Source organism: Capricornis sumatraensis, chromosome 4, assembly GCF_032405125.1.
Source record: "Capricornis sumatraensis isolate serow.1 chromosome 4, serow.2, whole genome shotgun sequence".
Lineage (NCBI taxonomy): Eukaryota > Metazoa > Chordata > Mammalia > Artiodactyla > Bovidae > Capricornis > Capricornis sumatraensis.
This window is the reverse complement of record NC_091072.1, coordinates 151,403,134-151,422,081: the sequence shown is the minus strand read 5'-3', so window position 1 is coordinate 151,422,081 and position 18,948 is coordinate 151,403,134. Positions and strand designations below refer to the sequence as shown.

Sequence of the window (18,948 nt, the reverse complement as noted above, 5' to 3'; positions counted from 1 at the left end):
AGGCGGACCTCGCCAAGAACAGGATGTCTACCTCCCAGCATGGAGACAGGTGAAGGTGAAAGGACGGCGACGGGAAAGCTAAGCATGGCAGCAAGGAACCCCCACCTGGTTCAGTACTCAGAGAGAATGGACAAAGGCGGTTCCGCCAGAAGAAAATGCAGTCACCACGTGACCCAGCAATTCCACGTCTAGAGTGTACATCCAAGAGACCTGCAAACTGGTGTCAAAACAAATATTTATGCACCAGTGTTCAGCACTATTCACAACAGACAAAGGTGGAAGCCACTCAAATGTCCCATCAGAGGATGAGTGGAGACACAAACTGTGGTCTGTCCAGCATAATGGAGTATGAGTCACCCACAGAAAAGAATCAGGTACTAATTGCACGTCACAGTATGGATGAACCTTGAAACCATGATGCTAAGCGAAAGACGCCAGTCATAAAAGGTCCTATACTGTATGAATCCATTTATACCAAACATGCAGAATAGGTAAATCCACAGACAGGAAGCAGATTAGAAGGTGGCAGGGTTGGCGGAAAGAGGAGAGTGTCTGCCTGAGGCGTACAGAGTCTCCTTGCAGGCTGATGAAAACGTTTCAGAACCAGGCACAGGTGATGGTTACACAATACAGAGGGTGTACATTTAAAAGGTCAGTGTTATATGAATCTTACTTCAGTTAAAGAAAGAAAAATGAATCAATGAATAGAGGCAGTAAGGGAGCCCAGGGAACAAGCTTGAGAGACGACAGAAGAGAAAACAGGAACTGGAGGTGGGCCAGAGGCTGAGTTAGCACAACTTGCTCTCTGAGTCCTCAGCACTCAGCCTTCTCTCTGCCCCAGTCCTTGACAGGGTACCTGACAAGGCACATCTGTGGGCATAGCTGGGGCTCTCCTTGGTTCTCCAGGACCTAACAAATGCCAACCTTTTCTCCAGGCCTCAAGAAAAGGTATTGGAATACAAGTGAGGGAAAAGGACACGAAAAAGCTTTTATCAATAATTTATAGATACGTATGTAAACACTCACTGGAAAAGACCCTGATGCTGGGAAAGATTGAAGGCAGGAGAAGAAGGGGATGACGGAGGATGAGATGGTTGGATGGCATCACCGACTCGATGGACGTGAGTTTGAGCAAGCTCTGGGAGTTGGTGATGGACAGGGAAGCCTGGCGTGCTGCAGTCCATGGGATCACAAAGAGTCAGACACGACTGAGAGACTGAGCTGAACTGATGCAAACACAAAATATACACTGCCAGCAAAGTATGTACCAATGTATCCATATTTTTATGATATAAACCATTCATGGGGACGTCCCTGGTGGTCCACTGGTTAAGATTCCATCCTGCAATGCAGGGGACGCCAGTTCGAAGCTTGATGAGGGAACTAAGATCCCACAAGCTGCGGAGCAACTAACCCTGCGTGTCACAGCTCGAGAGTCTGTGTGTTGCCACAAAGATCCTGAGTGCACCAACTAAGACCTGATGTAATCTAATCAACTAATTAATTGAAATAAATTATTCAAGAGCATTGATATTCTTGTCATTCTCAGTAACCATGAGTCCCCAGCTTCCATCAATTCCTTGGGACACAACTCTAAGAAAAAAATGCTACCTGAAGGTAAGACTTAACCCTGAATGCTCCAACACAGTCAGGACCACCATTAGCCTGAGATCAAAAGGTAGATCTCAGCCTCTGCTGTTACTCATGGGATCTCGGAGGCAAGGAAAGCCACATTCCTCAGGAAGCTGTCCCAAGTCAAACTAATTTTACCGGAATGTGGGCCTCCCTGCCTTAAGCCACCATCCTTCCAGTCCTTCAGGGCTGCTGCGGAATGAGGAGGAGGGAGAAGAGACTTCGGAGGACTCACCTCCTGACCTCCTGGCTCCTAAATTCAGGATCAGGGTTGGGTAAGCACCTAGCCAGCGTATTAAAAAGCAGAGACATCGCTTTGCCAACAAAAGTCCATACAGTCAAAGCTATGATTTTTCCAGTAGGCATGTACGGATGTGAGAGTTGGACCATAAAGATAGCTGAGAGCCAAATAATTGATGCTTTCAAACTATGGTGCTGGAGAAGACCCTTAAGAGTCCTTTTGACTGCAAAGAGATCAAATCGGTCAATCCTAAAGGAAATCAAACCTGAATATTCACCAGAAGGACTGATGCTGAAGCTGAAGCTCCAATACTTTGGCCACCTGATGCAAAGAGCTGACTCATTAGAAAACACCCTGATGCTGGGAAAGACTGAAGGCAAAAGGAGAAGTGGGTGGCAGAGGATGAGATGCTTGGATGGCATCACCAACATAATGGACATGAGTTTGAGCAAACTCTGGGAGACAGTGAAGGACAGGGAAGCCTGGCATGCAGTCCATGGGGTCACAGAGTCAGACACGGCTGTGACTGAACAACAACACCAACAACAAGCAGAGTTCAGTTTAATGTTAAAGTCCTGGCTGTTTGAATTGCCAGAGCCTGCCTGCAATGAGGACTCTCTGCTGGTGCCTTTTGGAGAATGGGCATTAAGACCCTTTTCTAAAGTTGACCTATGCCCATGAAGATGAGAATTGCATTCAGAAGACTTTAGGCTAAGTGACCGCTGAGAAGCACTGTCAACCTTTCCAGCAAGAACTCCATGGCCACTGGGCCATCCATCCTAGAAGATGTAGAAAACCCACCACCTACCTTGATGGCTGCTGTTACTTTTATTAATTTTTTAAAACCACCTCTAAATCTTGATGATTTATGTTTAAATGAGATAGAAAACGTACCTGAAGTGATGTTAAAGCTCATAGATAAAGGCAGGAATTACTGAGGAAATTGGTTGAGATACTGACAGTTTTTAAACTCTTGATAAATACAGTGGTGAATTATTGAAAATGCTCCCTCTAGGATCAAGACAACATTCATTGTAAAAAAAAAAAAGACAACATTCATTGTATTTCAACATTGAAGGTCTTAGTCACCACAGCAAGGCGAGAAAAATAAATAAAAGGCATAATGAATAAAACTGCATTTATTCCTAATTGAAAGATTATATACTTAGAAAACCTTAAGTAATTGACAAACTATTAGAATTAATGAATTAATGTAGCAGGATTGTAAGATACAGGGTCAAGATACAAAAGTCAATTGTATTTTCTATATACTACCAATAAACAATTGAAAATGAAATTTAAAATACAAAGTTTACAAGAGTATGATAAAGCATTAAATACACTGGAATACATTTAGTGAAAGATGGGCATGAGCTTGACATTGAAAACCACAAACCACTGTTGAGAGAAATTAAAGAAAACCTACAGGGAAATCCCTGGCAGCCTAATGGTTAGGATTTGGCCCTTTCACTGCCAGAACCCAAGTTCAATCCCTGGTCAGGGAACTAAGACTGCAAGTCACAGGGTGCAGCAAAAACAAGAAAAAAAAAAACAGAAAGAAAAAAGGGAAAGGAAGAAAAGTGTCATGAAGAAAAGTGTCATTAAGGAAAGAGAAAGCCTACATAATAGAGATATACTCCATTTTTGTGAGTTGGAAGGCTCAATATTACTAAGATGTCCATTCTCTCCCAATTTTATTCCATTCAACATCCCAGCAGACATCTTCTAGAACTTAATGAGCTGATTCTAAAAATTTTTGGAAAGCTGAAGGACCACAGATAGCTAGGACTATCATAAAGGAAAATAAAAAAGTTGGAAGACTTATACTATAAGATTTCAAAACTTACAATAAAGAGGCAGCAATTAAGACAGTGTTATATGAGTATTAAATTTGGATAGTTCACGGACTTCCCTGGTCATCCAGTGGTTAAGACTTGGGCTTCCACTGAAGGGGGTGTGGGCTCAATCTCTGGTCAGGAACTAAGATCCCACAGGCCACATGACACGGCCAGAAAAAAAAATTGTTTTGGATAGTCCAATAGGAAGTCTAGAATACACACAATTGGTTTTCAATAAGGATTCTAATGCAATTCAATGGGGAAAGGAAAATATGAAAATATTTTAAAACAGAGTTCAGTTCAGTTCAGTTGCTCAGTCGTGTCTGACTCTTTGCGACCCCATGAGTCGCAGCACGCCAGGCTTCCCTGTCCATCACCAACTCCTGGAGTTCACTCAAACTCACATCCATCGAGTCAGTGATGCCATCCAGCCACCTCATCCTCTGTCGTCCCCTTTTCCTCCTGCCCCCAATCCCTCCCAGCATCAGAGTCTTTTCCAATGAGTCAACTCTTCGCATGAGGTAGCCAAAGTACTGGAGTTTCAGCTTTAGCATCATTCCTTCCAAACAGTTAGAACATATAGATATTTGTATGGAAAAAAATTAACCTTAATTCATACGTCACACCATAGAGAAAAATTAATTCATAATGGATCACAGAACTAAAGTCAAAAGCTAAGTTTCTGGAAGAAAATATATCTAGAAAATCATATCTTCATAGCTTTGGGGCAGGAAAGGATTTATTACACAAGACATAAATGGCACTAATGATAAAAGACAAAAAAGTTAACTGGACCCCATCAAAACTAAAAACTGCTCATTAAAAGACAAAGGAAAGGCTGAAAGTGAGCAGGAAATGTGTAAAACATGACTGACAAAGGACTCATATCCAGAATATAAAAGGAACTCCTACAAGTCAATGAGAAGACAATTCAATTTAAAAATGATCTAAGATCTAAATACTTCATGAAAGATACAGGAATAACCAACAGGTAATGGCAAAGTCCTCAGCCTCACCGGTCATCTTAGGAATGCAAAGTAAAACCATAATGAGATACCACCTCATACCCACTTGAATTACTAAAATTAAAAGATTGATATTGCCAAACGTTGCAAGGACGTGAACCAACTGTATTGCTTATAACTTGGTGGTGAGAGTATAAAATGATACAGATACTATAAAAAAGAGTTTAGCAATTTCTTATGAAAACTAAACATATGCCTACCCTATGATCCAGCAATTCTATAATTATATACCCAAGAGAAATAAAAGTATGTGTCTAAACAAAGTCTTATACAAGGAAGTTTATAGTAGTTTTATTTATAATAGCCCCAAATGGAAAGAACTAAAATTCCCATCAAGAGAAGAGCTGATAAACAAATTGTGGTTTAACCAAAATTAGGAATGCTACTCATCAACTGAAAAACAAAAACAAAAACAAAAAAACGGATGCAAGCAACAACATGGACAAATCTCAAAGCCATTTCTAGTGAGAGTATCAGACACGAGAGTCCTTTACTGTATGACTCCATTCATAGACAGACCTTCCTCAACTTGTGATGGGGTCATATCCCAGAAAACCCCTCATAAGTTGAAAACATCATAAATCAGAAATGCATTTAATATACCTAACTTAACAAGTATCACAGCTTAGCCAAATGCAGAACACTTATATCAGCCAACAGTTGGGCAATATCACCTGACACAAAGCCTATTTTATAACAAGTGCTGAATATCTCATGTAATTTATTGGTTACTGTCCTGAAAGTGAAAAACAGATGGCTGCCTGGGTCCAGAATAGTTTGAGTGTATCAGTGGTTCACCCTGCGATAGCAGGACTGCTGCTGCCAGCATCGCAAGAGTATAGTGGACCACGTATCGCTACCGCTGGAAAAGACCAAAATTCAAAATGCAGAGTGCAAACTACTGAATGCCTATTGCGTTTGCACCCACCACAAAGTCAAAAAATTGTCAGGCCATCGTAAGCTGGGGAATGTCCAAACAAAGTTCAAGAACAGACAAAGTGATCTACTGGAGAAATTAGAACAGTGGTAGCCTGGACTGAGTGACTTCACTTTCACTTTTCACTTCCATGCATTGGAGAAGGAAATGGCAACCCACTCCAGCGTTCTTGCCTGGAGAATCCCAGGGACGGGGGAGCCTGGTGGGCTGCCATCTATGGGGCTGCACAGAGTCGGACATAACTGAAGCAACTTAGCAGCAGCAGCAGCCTGGGAGGAACTGATTGAAAGAGGTTTTATTCACTGTTCTAAGACTCCTCTGGGGACTTCCCTGGTGGTCTAGTGGTTAAGAATTCACCCACCAATACAGGGGACACCAGTTCGATCCCTGGTCCAGGAAGATTCCACATGCCAGAGAGCAGCTGAGACTATACTACAACTACTGAAGCCTGTGTGCCTAGAGCCCATGCTTCACAACAAGAGAAACCAGAGCATCCCAGCTACAGAGTAGCTCCCACTCTCTGCAGCTAGAGAAAAGCCTGGGCAGGAGCAAAGACCCAGCACAGCCAAAAATAAATAAGTAAACTTTTTTTTCTTTTAAAGAGGCAACCAAAGGAGAGGTTAAAAAAAAGAAAAAAAGGCTCCTCTCACTCTACTTACTCATACCTCCCTTTGACTAATTCCAGACAATCCAGTGACATTTTCAGTCTCCACAATTTTACCTTTTCCAGAATATCAAATATTTGGAATCATTCAGCACATGGCCTTTTCAGACTGGCTTCTTTCACTTAATAATTCACATTTAAGTTTCCTCCATGTCTTTCCATAGTTTGACAGCTCATTTCTTCCTAGTTCACTGCCTGGATGTACCAGTTTGTTTGAACCACTCACCTACTGAAGGACATCTTGGTTGCTTCCATGTTTTGGTAATTATGACTAAAGCTGCTATAAACATCTGTGACTAGGTTTTGGTGTGGACACAATCCTTTGGGTAAAAATCAAGGAGTATGATTCTTGGAGCAGATGGTAAAACTATATTTTGTTTTATAAGAAACAACCAAACTGTCTTCCAAAGTGCTGTACCATGGTGCCTTCCCCCCAGCAATGACTGAGAGTTTCTGCTTCATATAATCACCAGCATTTGTGTTCTCAGTGTTCCCTTATTTTGGCTACTCTTACAGGTGTGTAGTGATACTTCACTGTCATTTTCAAATACAATTCCCTAATCAAAGATGTTGAACATATTTTTCATTTGCTTACTTGTCATCTGGATATCTTCTTTGATGAGTAACTGTCTGGGTCTTTTGCCCATTTTTAAAAAATTGAGCTATTCTTTTTCTTATTGTTGATTTGATGAGTTTTTTTGTATATTTTGGATAACTGTCCACTATCAGATATGTCTTTTGCAAATGTTTCTCCTAGTCTGCGGCTTGTGTTCCCATTCTATTAACACTGATTTTTGCAGAGCAGAAGATTTTGATTGCAATGAACTCTGAAAAGTGAAAGTCACTCAGCAGCGTCCAACTCTTTGTGACCCCATGGACTATACAGTCCATGGAATTCTCCAGGCCAGAATACTGGAGTGGGTAGCCTTTCCTTCCTCCAGGGGATCTTCCCAACCCAGGGATGGAACCCAGGTCTCCCACATTGCAGGTGGATTCTTTACCAGGTGAGCCACCAGGGAAGCCCTATAATATTGGAGTGGGTAGCCATTCCCTTCTCCAGCAGATCTTCCCAACCCAGGAATCGAACTGGGGTCTCCTGCATTGCAGGCAGATTCTTTACCAGCTGAGGAAGTCTAGTTTATCAATTATTTCTTCCAGGGATTGTGCCTTTGGGGTCTCACTGAAAATCACTGTTATATCCAAGGTGAGATTCATCGAGCTTCTCACCATTAAGTACAATAGTAGCTGCATGTGTTTTGTCGATGTTCTTTATCAAGCTCACAAAGTTCATCTCTACTACTGAGACTTTTTATCATGAATAGATGTTGGATTTTGTCAAATGCTTTTTCTGTGTGTATTCATATGATCATGTGATTTTTCTTCTTCAGCCTGTTGATGTGGTGGATAACATTGATTTTTAAAATTTTTATTTGGCTATGTTGGTTCTTAATTGCAGCACACAGGATCTTTGCTGGGTCACGTGGGATCTTTTGTTGTCGCTCATGGGTTCAGCTGTTGCGGCTATTTGCAGCTTGTGAGTTCAGCAGCCTCACAGTATGTGGGATCTTAGTTCCCCCATCAGAGATTGAACTTGTGTCCCCTGAATTGCAAGTTGGATTCTTAACCTCTGGACCACCAGGGGAATCTCCCATTAATGGATTTTTGAATACTCAACCAGCTTTGCACATCTAGGATAAATTCCACTTGACTGAAGTGAAGTTGCTCAGTCGTGTCCGACTTTTTGCGACCCCATGGACTGTAGCCTACCGTGCTCCTCTGTCCGTGGGATTTTCCAGGCAAGAATACTGGAGTGGGTTGCCATTTCCTTCTCCAGAGGATCTTCCCAACCCAGGGATCGAACCCAGGTCTCCTGCAGGGTAGGCAGACACTTTACCGTCTAAGCCACACTTGACTACAGGTGTATAATTATTTTCATACATTGTAGATTTGTTTGCTAATATTTTGTTAAAGATTTTTGCACTTGATCATGAGAGATGATGGTCTGCAGTTTCCTTTTCTTATAATCTGCCCCTCTGCCCTGTTTTAGTAGTAGGGGAATGCTGGCCTCATAGAATGAATTTTAAGTAAATTTGACCCTTGAACAATACTAGCTTGAGCTGTGTGGGTCCACTTATATATGGATATTTTTCAGCAGTAAATACTACAGAACTACATGATCTCTAATTGGTTGGATCCATGGATGCATCCATGGATACACAGGAACCAGATACAAGGGCCAACTGTAAATTATACACCAATTAACCCCTGCATTGTTCAAGGGTCAACTGTGTTCCCTCTGCTTCTATCCCATTAAAGAGACTGTTGAGAGCTGGTATACTTTCTTCATTTAATGTCTAGTTAGAATTCACCAGTAAGCCCATCTGAGTATTGTGCTTTCTGTTTTGGAAGGTTATTAATTATTGACTGAATTCCTTTAATAGATATATACCTATTCAGATTGTCTGTTTCTTCCTACTTTTAGCAGACTGGGTCTCTCAAGGGATTGGTCTAGTTCCCTCATGTTATCAAATTTGTAGGTAGAGAGTTGTTCAAAATATTCCTTTATTATCCTCTTAATGTCCCATGGAATCTACAGTGATGCCCCCTCTTTCATTTCTGATACTAGTAATTTGTGTCTTTTCTCTGTTTTTCTTAGTGATTTGGCTAGAGGCTTATCAACTTTATTGATCTTTCCAAAAAACCACCAGCTTTTGTTTCTGTCAATTTTCTCTACTGATTTCCTATTTTCAATTTCACTTATAATTCTGATGTAATTAAAAATTTTTCAAAAAAATTTTTTTTCTTTTCTTGCTTACTTTGGATTTAATTTGCTCTTCTTTTTCTAGTAGCATCTGGTCCCATCACTTCATGGGAAATAGATGGGAAAACAGTGGAAACAGTGTCAGACTTTATTTTTTGAGGGCTCCAAAATCACTGCAGATGGTGACTGCAGCCATGAAATTAAAAAACGCTTACTCCTCAGAAGGAAAGTTATGACCAACCTAGATAGCATATTGAAAACCAGAGACATTACTTTGCCAACAAAGGTCTGTCTAGTCAAGGCTATGGTTTTTCCAGTGGTCATGTATGGATATGAGAGTTGGACTGTGAAGAAAGCTGAGCGCCGAAGAATTGATGCTTTTGAACTGGGGTGCTGGAGAAGACTCTTGAGAGTCCCTTGGACTGCAAGGAGATCCAACCAGTCCATCCTAAAGGAAATCGGTCCTGGGTGTTCATTGGAGGGACTGATGCTGAAGCTGAAACTCCAATACTTTGGCCACCTCATGTGAAGAGTTGACTCATTGGAAAAGACCCTGATGCTGGGAAAGATTGAGGGCAGGAGGAGAAGGGGACGACAGAGGATGAGATGGCTGGATGGCATCACTGACTTGATGGATGTGAGTCTGAGTGAACTCCAGGAGTTGGTGATGGACAGGGAGGCCTGGCGTGCTGCGATTCATGGGGTCGCAAAGAGTCGGACACGACTGAGCAACTGAACTGACTGACTGAAGGTGGAAGCTTAGATTACTTTTTTCTTTTCTAATATGTGTGTGTGTGTGCTCAGTTGTGTCTGACTTTTTAAGACCCCATGCACAGTAGCCCTCCAGGCTCCTCTGTCCCTGGGATTTCCTAGGCAAGAATACTGGAGTGGGTTGCCAGTTCCTTCTCCAGGGGATCTTCCTAACCCAGGGATCAAACCCAAGTCTCCTGCACTGGCAGGCAGATTCTTTACCACCTGGGAAGACCTTTTTAATACATACATTTCAACAATGCTATAAATTCTCTAAGCACTGCTTCCAATGTATCCCACAAATTGTAATAAGCTGTATTTTCACTTTCATTAGTGCAAAATACTTTTGAAATTTCTTCTTTGATTCTTTAGAAGTATGTTGTTTAATCTCGAAGTATTTGAGGTTTTCCAGCAATCTTTTTGTTATTAATTTCTAGTTTAATTCTGTTGTGGTCCAAAAGCAGACACTGTATGGTTTCTATTCTTTTAAATTTGTTAAAGTGTGATTTGTTAAAGAAAGTGATTTTGGTGAATGTTCACTGTAAGTTTAAGAAGAATGTGTAATATGCTGTTGTTAACATTAAGGATTGTTATGACTTCCTGTTGTGTTAATATATAATCCCCCTCTTTATCCCTGATAACTTTCTTTGCTCTGAAATTTCTTCTCTGTCTGAAGTTAATACAGCTACTCCTGCTTCCTTTTGAGTAATGTTAGCACAGCACATCTTTCTCCATTCTTTTACTTTTAATCTATATATCTTTATATTCACAGTTGGTTTCCTGTAGTTGGGTCTTGTTTTTGAATCCATGTGACAATCTCCATCTTTTAACTGGTGTATTTAGACCACTGATGTTTAAAACATACATAAGCATTCACAGTCAAATACATTGTTGCTATTAGTATCTGTGAAACATAAAAGCTTTTATTTTACTTTACTTTTATGTATTCATTCTCCAATCCTCTTCCTTTATATAGATTTGAGTTTCTTACCTATATAGTTTTCCTTCTGTCTGAAGAACTTTTTAACATTTCTTGCAAGGTAGGTATACTGGCAATAAATTCCTTCAATTTTTGTCTGAGAAAGTATTTCTCTTTCACTCATGAAGGATAATTTCACAGGGTACAGAATTCTAAGTTGGTGCTTTGCTTTTGTTTTTTCCCTTTAACACTTTAGACACTTCACTGAACTCTCTTCTTGCTTGCTTGCATGGTTTCTGAGATGTCAGATGCAATTCTTACCTCTGTTCCTTTATAAGGGAGGCGTCCCCCACTCTCATCTTGTTTCAGAATGTTTCTCTTTATCTTTGACTTTCTGAAGTTTGAATATGATTGTGGGGAGGGGATTTATCCTGCTCGGTGTTCTCTGAGCTTCCTGGATCTGTACTTTCATGTCTGACATTAATTGGGGGAAATTCTCAGTCATTATTGCTTCAAACATTTCTTCTGTCCCTTTCTATCTTCTCCTCTGGTATTCCCATTACACCCGTCATACCTTTGTAGTTGTCCCACAGTTCTTGGATAGTTTATCCTGTTCTGTTTTAGGATTTTTTTCCTCAGTCTTTTTTCTCTTTATTTTTCCATTTTGGAAGTTTCTAGCATCATATCCTCAAAGCTCAAAGCTCTTTCCTCGGCATGTCCAGTCTACTAATGAGCCCATCAAAAGCATCCTTCATCTCTGTTACAGTGGCTTTGATCTCCAGCGTTTCTTTTTCATTTTTGCTTAGAATTTCCATCTTTCTCTTCACCTCATCTGGTTTTGCATGTTCTCTACTTTTCCCATTAAAGCTCTTAACATATTAATTGTAGGTTTCTAAATTCATAATCTGATCATTCCAACATTTCCACCATATCTGATTCTGGTTCTGATGCTTAGTCTCCTCAAACTGTGTTTTTGCCTTTCAGAATGCCTTGTAAACTTTTACTGAAAGGTAGACAAGATATACTAGGTAGACAGGATACATTGCAGTCAACAGACCTTTAGTGATGTGAGAGTAAGGTTTGGGGTAGGGAAGTGTTGCATAATCCTGCTATCAGGTCTCAATTTTTTGGTGAGCTGGTGGCCCTGGATCATGGCCTTCACTGGTGCTTCTCGGTTCTCACTCCCCACCGTAGGCGGGACAGCATAGCTAGAGTGGCCTAGAGCTGGTACTTCCCTTCCCCCAGGTAGGCCAGGCTCTGGGAAAACATCTTCTCCTTGGAACAGACCTTGTTGAGAAGAACAGAAGTCTCTGTAACATTTCAAAGTGGTCCTTTCCCTTCCTCCTGCCAGAAGCATTTTGCTCCAGTATTCACTGGAGGGGCTTCCCTGATAGCTCAGTTGGCAAAGAATCCACCTGCAATGCAGGAGACCCCAGTTCAATTCCTGGGTGGGAAAGATCTGCTGGAGAAGGGACAGGCTACCCACTCCAGTATTCTGGCCTGGAGAATTCCATGGACTGTATAGTCCATGGGGTCGCAAAGAATCGGACACGACTGGGCGACTTTCACTTTCATTATTCACTTCGGATGAGTGAGGACCTGGTGGAGCTCCAGGAAGTAAAAAACACACAGAAGTGTGAGTTCCACCTCCAGTGACTGGGCGCCCCTGAAGTTTAGGATGTGTTTTTGCTTTCTCTTACTGAGATTCAATTGTCATAATTAAGTGTACTATATGTCAATTTGATACATTTATATGTTGCAATGTGATTATCACCGTGGTGTTCACTAACAGCTGTATCACGTGACATAATCATCATTCCTTTTTTTTTCTTTTTTCGTGGCGGGAACAATTATGATCTAGTCTCTTAGCAACTCTGAAGTTTATGACTCAGTATTGTTGACCGTAATCACTATGTGATGCGTTACCTCTCCCACCTGAAGTTTCCAGCTCTCAGACTTGTCCACACCAAGCCTCCAGCAATTTGTCGATTACAGGTTAACTTTCCTACACTGGAACTGGCTCCGGCTCCCATGGAGGTTTCTGCTCCACTATGTTTTGTTTTTAAATTAACTATATTTATGTATAATTTATATATAATAAAATGTACCCATTTTAAGTAAACAGTTGCGTAAGTGCTGACAAACGTATATGCCTGTGTAACCTTCACCCCTTTGCCTGGATTATTCAGCTTCCTGGATGGTTTAGTATGCAGCTAGGCCTGAGAACCACACTCTGTTACTCTCTGTCATCCGTTGCCAACTGAGGGCTTGGGACTACCACTTCTGAGGTTATTCACTTATTTCTGGAGCTTAGTTTCTTCATATCCTCTGTTCTTGGATGGAACATCTGTGAGTACAACCCCACCACGAGAGTACCAATTTGTTGATCCCTAATGTTATAGAATCAGGCTAAAAGTGAACACAGAAAATTTACTTACATGGTCAGTTCATCAACCCTGGCACTTCCCTGGTGGTCCAGTGGCTAAGACTCTGCATTCTCAATGCAGGCGGGGCCTGGGTTCGATCTCTGGTCAGGAAACTAGATCCCACACGCTTCAACTAAAAAAATCCTGCCTGCCTCAATGATGATCAAAGATTCCAGATGCTACAACTAAGACCCAGTGAAGCTGAATAAATAAATATCGAAAAAGAGACAGACAAAAAAATAAAAAATTCAACAGGGACTCCCTGGTAGTCCAGTGGTCAAGACTCTGCACTCCAAATGCAGGGAGCACAGGTTTGATCCCTGGTTAGGGAACTAAGACCCCACATACCATGTGGTGTGGTCAAAAAAGAAAACAGTTCATCAGTCCTTCACATATGAATTGAGCTTGTGCCAGCTTCCTACAGCTGACTCTTGCCTCCCCACCTCTCGACTTTGGCTGCCTTTGGATTGTAAGAACTTCTTTCCTTTTCCTGCTCACCTTCCCTGGGGAATGCAGTCACCTCCTCTCCCATCAGGGCGCAATGAACAGCCTGGGCTGACCCTCTGCCTTCATCTTCCCTCACCTCCCTTAATCTAAGTTCTCTGTCTCATGTAAGACCCGTTTCAGATCCCACCTCCACCATGAAGCCTTCCTCCCCCAGCTAGAATTACTGGTACCAGACACTTGAGCGCATAATCACGCTCCAGATGCCCTTGGCCCTCACCTTGCTCTAGTTGTTTTAAACAATCAAATTCAATTAAACAAACATGGAATCAGTTGAGGGCTTTCTTAGGACAAGACATAATACTGGGTGGTGGGCAGTAACAGAATGGTGACTAAGACACAAAATACGCAGGGTTCCTGCCTCACGTGACAGACTGTAAACAAGAGTAATAAGCTTTGCCTGAGGTGAGGGGTTTCTGGGTGCTGGGGAGAACAAGTCAAGGGCATGCACTATTTCCGATGGACACATCTGTCTGTGCAAAAACGTAGGTCCGGGGACACCAAGAGGGCAGGGTTCACCCTTCTCTGTGCCTCCTGCAGCTCTCACACACTGCATCATCAAAAGTTCACTGGCTGGACCTGAACTCACAGAACAGGTAGTGTTGCACAAGTACAAGGCCATCACAGGAGGCAACCTAGCATCCTCAATCACCAAATTTTTAGTTTATTTTTTTTTCACTTTCTCTTTTCTTTCCTGCTCATGGACTCCTTCCTTCCTTCCCTGTTCCTTGTCCCATTTCCAGTCCTCCCTGGCCTAATCCTGGACCAGTCTGGGACCCAGGGGTAGCCTGGTCATTGCTCAGCTGTGTTCTCCCTTCCTTCATCACCGCCCTTTATTTCTTAGCTCTTTGCATCTGGAGAGGAAGCGCAGACCTTAAGTGGTCTACCCCACCCCTTCCCAAGCTGATTGACTTGAGGTGAGGTCTGGGTCAGAACAGTGCTTCAGGCTCCCAGGTGATTCAAAAGTGCAGCCAGATTGAGAACCACTGGGACTAAGGACTTCGAAAGCTCCACCTTCTCAGCTGAGGGTGACGTCCCTCCCCACAGATAACCATGGAAATTGGCATAGGCCAAAAAGACAGCAGCATTAGCTTAGGGGGTGGGCTCATGACAGAGCTTCAGATCCCCAGCAACTCAGCTCCAGAATGGATGTCACAGCAAAATTGAAGCCGCTCCCCCTAGAGAAGGCAGGGAGAAGAGAGATTTAACAGAGGAATGATGAGGAGGCAGAAAAAAAAGGAAGTGTAATCGATTAGTCCTGTCCGACTCTTTGGGACCCTATAAACTGTAGCCTGCCAGGCTCCTCTGTCCATAGGATTCTCCAGGCGAGAATACTGAAGTGGGTTGCCATGCCCTTTTCCAGGGGATCTGCCTGACCCAGGGATCAAACCCATGTCTTCCTCATTGTAGGCAGATTCTTTACCGTCTGAGCCACCAGGCAGACTGCTTGGTAAAATAGGAATCATGTGTTGCTCTGGGTGGATGAAGGGCTGGAGAGGGGAGCCAGAAGATCAGAGGAGGGGTACCACTAGAGAAGCAGCTGGCACAGCTTTAGTTCTCAATAAATGTCAGCTTTACCCTGATACAGTGCTTTTATAGTCAAATTATTTGCACAAGAAGGAGCACCCAGTAAAATGAGTTCCATATCCTACAATGGGAGCACAAGCTTAGAGAGATTGAGATTATACATCTTTCCAATCTCCACCGAACCCCATAGGCCAACAAAGAAATCAACCCAAGGAATGGCTAGGATATCTGCACTCAAACTGGACTGCGAAGAGGATTGGCCATGAAGCCCTGAACAAGGTAAGTAACCTATGTGAACTTCAGTTTTCTCACCCATAAAGGCTCCCATCCCCTACACAGCAACTGTGAACACTGAATGAGCTTGGTGCAACACACACAGAGTGGGCTCTTATTACAACAGCTCCGCACAAGCACTTCTCACTTGCTAGGTGATAACATTTACCTGTCTCTCTCCTTCTTACCTAACTCTCTAAACATTTATCTAAACTCCCTGTATTTTTTCAATTTCTTGTAAGAATCATATCATACATATAAAGGGATAGAGATCAGGGGCTTCCCTGATAGCTCAGTTGGTAAAGAATCTACCTGCAATGCAGGAGACCTCTGTTGGATTCCTGGCTTGGGAAGATCTGCTGGAGAAGGGAAAGCCTACCCATTCCAGTATTCAGCTTGGAGAATTTCATGGATTGTATAGTTCATAAGGTCACAGAAAGTTGGACATGACTGAGCAACTTTCACTTTCAGAAATGATTTAAAGAGTTAACACCCATGTGTCCATCATTCTACCCAAGAAATAGACGTAATCAATTCCTGTGAAGCCCTTTGTGCCTCTGTTCATCTCCCTCACAAAATAACCACCTTCCTGCAGGTTTCCTTGATTTTTACTTTGAAGGTCAAAATCTTTCATTTTTGCCAACATGATATTTTTGTTGTTGTTATTTTTCCCTTGATTTTCTTTAAAGCAAAATAGATTGTGTCCCAGCAACTATTTTTCATCTTTGTATCCCCAGAATGTTGAACCTTACAGTATTCTATAAATATTGGATAAATGAAGGAATGTCCTAGCAGAATTAGAACCAAAACTGGCTTTTTAAATTCTCATCTGGGTACTTCCCTGGTGGTCCAGTGGTCAAGACAACGGGCTCCCACTACAAGGGGCCTGGGTTTGACCCCTGGTTGGGGAACTAAGATCCTGCATGCCATACAGCATGACCATTAGTAAGTAAACAAATTTTCATCTGTTTAACTTTGGGCAAGCTTCTCTAGTCCACAGTTTCCTTGCTCCTTGGCCTCCCTTCCAGCCTAAGTCATTGGTGAACCCAGTAGCTGTCTCTCAGGGCTGGGACTGAACAAGCTGAAGATGATCTCACAGCCTCCAACCCGTGTCCCAGCCGCTGGTGGACTTCACATGGATGACACAGGTGCCTACCTAGTATCAACCCCTTGGGTTCCTGGGGCAGCAGGAGCTCAACCACAAATATGCTTCTCTCTTTATCCCACCTGTGATGCAAATACATTTTCCCATCATTTTTGATGTGAGCCCATAGGAAAAAAAAAAAAGAGAGAGAGAATGGAATGGCAATGCACTCCAGTATTCTTGCCTGGAGAATTCCATGGACAGAGAAGCCTGGTGGACTACAGTCCATGGGGTCACAAACAGTCAGACATGACTGAGTGACTAACACTTTCATAGGAAAGAGATTGAGAAGCGCAATAGTAGACTATTAGGTTGGCGGCGAGTGGGAGGCTAGATTTAGCCCAAGATCAGGACAGTTTGGAGGTTCTCTCTCTTCTCCATGTTGCCCCATATGCCCCACTCAGAGGCCCACTGGCCCACAATACAGGTGCCCGTCAGTAGGTTCCGAGGTACAGAGCAACCTAGAAAGAGATGAAGGACTGAATGATCCTCCATTTCTTTGCAAAAAAAAAGTATTCGGCTGCACTGAGTCTTATTTGAGGCACGAGGGATCTTTGATCTTCCTCCAGGCCTATGAGATCTTTAGTTGCAGAGTGTGGGATCTAGTTCCCTGACCAGGAATCGAACCCCAGCCCCCAACAGTGGAAGCACTGAGTCTCAGCCACTGGACCACCAGGGACGTCCCAAGGACTGAGCTATCTAAAGGCAAGGAGGAGAAAGGAAGACTTGGAAAGGCCATGGTTTCAGATCCTACCCCTGTGCAGAGGAACTGTTGCCCCCGCCCCAGTGGTCCCTGCTGCTGAGAGAGCAGACCTGGAGGGCCGTGTCCAGGGCTCCCGGCAGGCCGGCGGCCGCAGCTGTTGGCAGGGAGTCTCCAGGTCTAAAATTAGCCTCCTGCTCTCCACCCAGGCGGCTCTGAGCTCGCTCTGGCAGGCGGATCCTGCGGTGAGGTAATCACGGGGATATCGGGGGGGGGGGGGGTCGGGGTGACAGCCCAGGGAAAGGTCCTCCTCCCCAGTGGGCACCCCCCACCCTCCCACCCCCCATCGGGCTGAGCATCTGTGTGCAACCTCGGCCTCTCCTCCTGGGCACCTCTGTGTCCACCCTGACCTGCACTGGAGGCCCACGAGGAGAGGAACACACACTTTCCTGATAAACGTGCCAGGGCCTCAACTGACCAGTACAGTCCTGTGGGGTCGGGGACACTGTTCTCATCACACAGAACCCTCAGGGATGGGATGTTCACTGTGTCTGCTGATCTGAGCCTGGGACCCTGGGATGGGGAGTCCAGAAGTACCCACCCCCTTCTTGGGAAAGGGTACCTCTCAAGGCAGAGCCCAAGCTGGAGACCCCGAGACCCCCACCGCCAGGTCCCCGGCTTCTGACGGTCTGGTCAGGGAGCCTGTGGCTGGATTGGCCAAAACAAGTGGCAGATCCCAGGCAGCAGGCCTGCCTCCCTGGGCGGAGCACACAGAGGCACTTAGTGAGGGCTGGGCCGAGGCGGAGAGCGGCAGGGTGAGGCTTTGAGGTGGGGCCCGGCCAGCAGTGCAGAGGAGGAGGCGGGCCACAAGAGAGATGCCCGTGGTCACCAGGGCCTGTGAAAGGCCCTCAGGGTCACGGAATCTCTCCAGCCAGGGGCTTCCAAGACCACCTCCTAAAGCATCATTGCCCAGGGCTCACCCAGCCTCACCCCTTCCTCATCACCCCTACCCGGGGAAGTGGGAGAGAATGCAGGAGGGGAGCTGGGGGGCGGCCACTGTCTCCAGAGTGGGAGCAGGACCCAGTGCTCTCCCAGCCTTGCCTGCCTGGGAAAGCAGAATCACAGGGCCAGGAAGGGAGTGGAGATGGATCTGAGTCCAGGCCCCTTCCAGCTCCCCAGTCTTTCTCCAGCCACTTCCAGCGCAGAATCCCCAGTGCTGGTGCAAACACCGCTTCCTCTGGGAACAATGTCAGAGCAAGAGGGCATCTCGTGGACCAAGGAGCCGAATCTGCTCTACTTGCAAAAGAGGAAACTGAGGCCCGGGGGTGGAACCAACTTGCTCAACATCACAGAGCCAGTTCACCTCAGAACTGAGGCTGGAACCCAGGTCCCCTGACTCCAGCCCAGGGTCCTGCCCCCAGGTCCTTGTCCAGCCCAGATACTCTGGTTCTATAACGCAGCTTCTCCTTTCCTTCTTCCGCTAGGACACACCCAATCGATCACCCACTCAGCAGTGACCTCCCGCTCCTTGGCCAAGCACGTGAGGCCTCCCTTCTGCACCTGACACCCCTGCTCACCCCTTCTCCTTAGCAGTATGATGCCCCCCG

At 44.2% G+C, this 18,948-nt stretch overlaps 1 protein-coding gene and 1 non-coding gene across 2 annotated transcripts in view; one reads left to right on the top strand and one right to left on the bottom strand.

Moving 5' to 3' along the window:
- B4GALNT3 (beta-1,4-N-acetyl-galactosaminyltransferase 3) overlaps positions 1-18,948 on the bottom strand; it is a 96,369-nt gene that overhangs the window by 60,996 nt on the left and 16,425 nt on the right. The window lies entirely within an intron of this gene.
- TRNAW-CCA (transfer RNA tryptophan (anticodon CCA)) lies at positions 13,453-13,525 on the top strand. Its single transcript has one exon. It is a non-coding gene; the product is annotated as a tRNA-Trp (tRNA).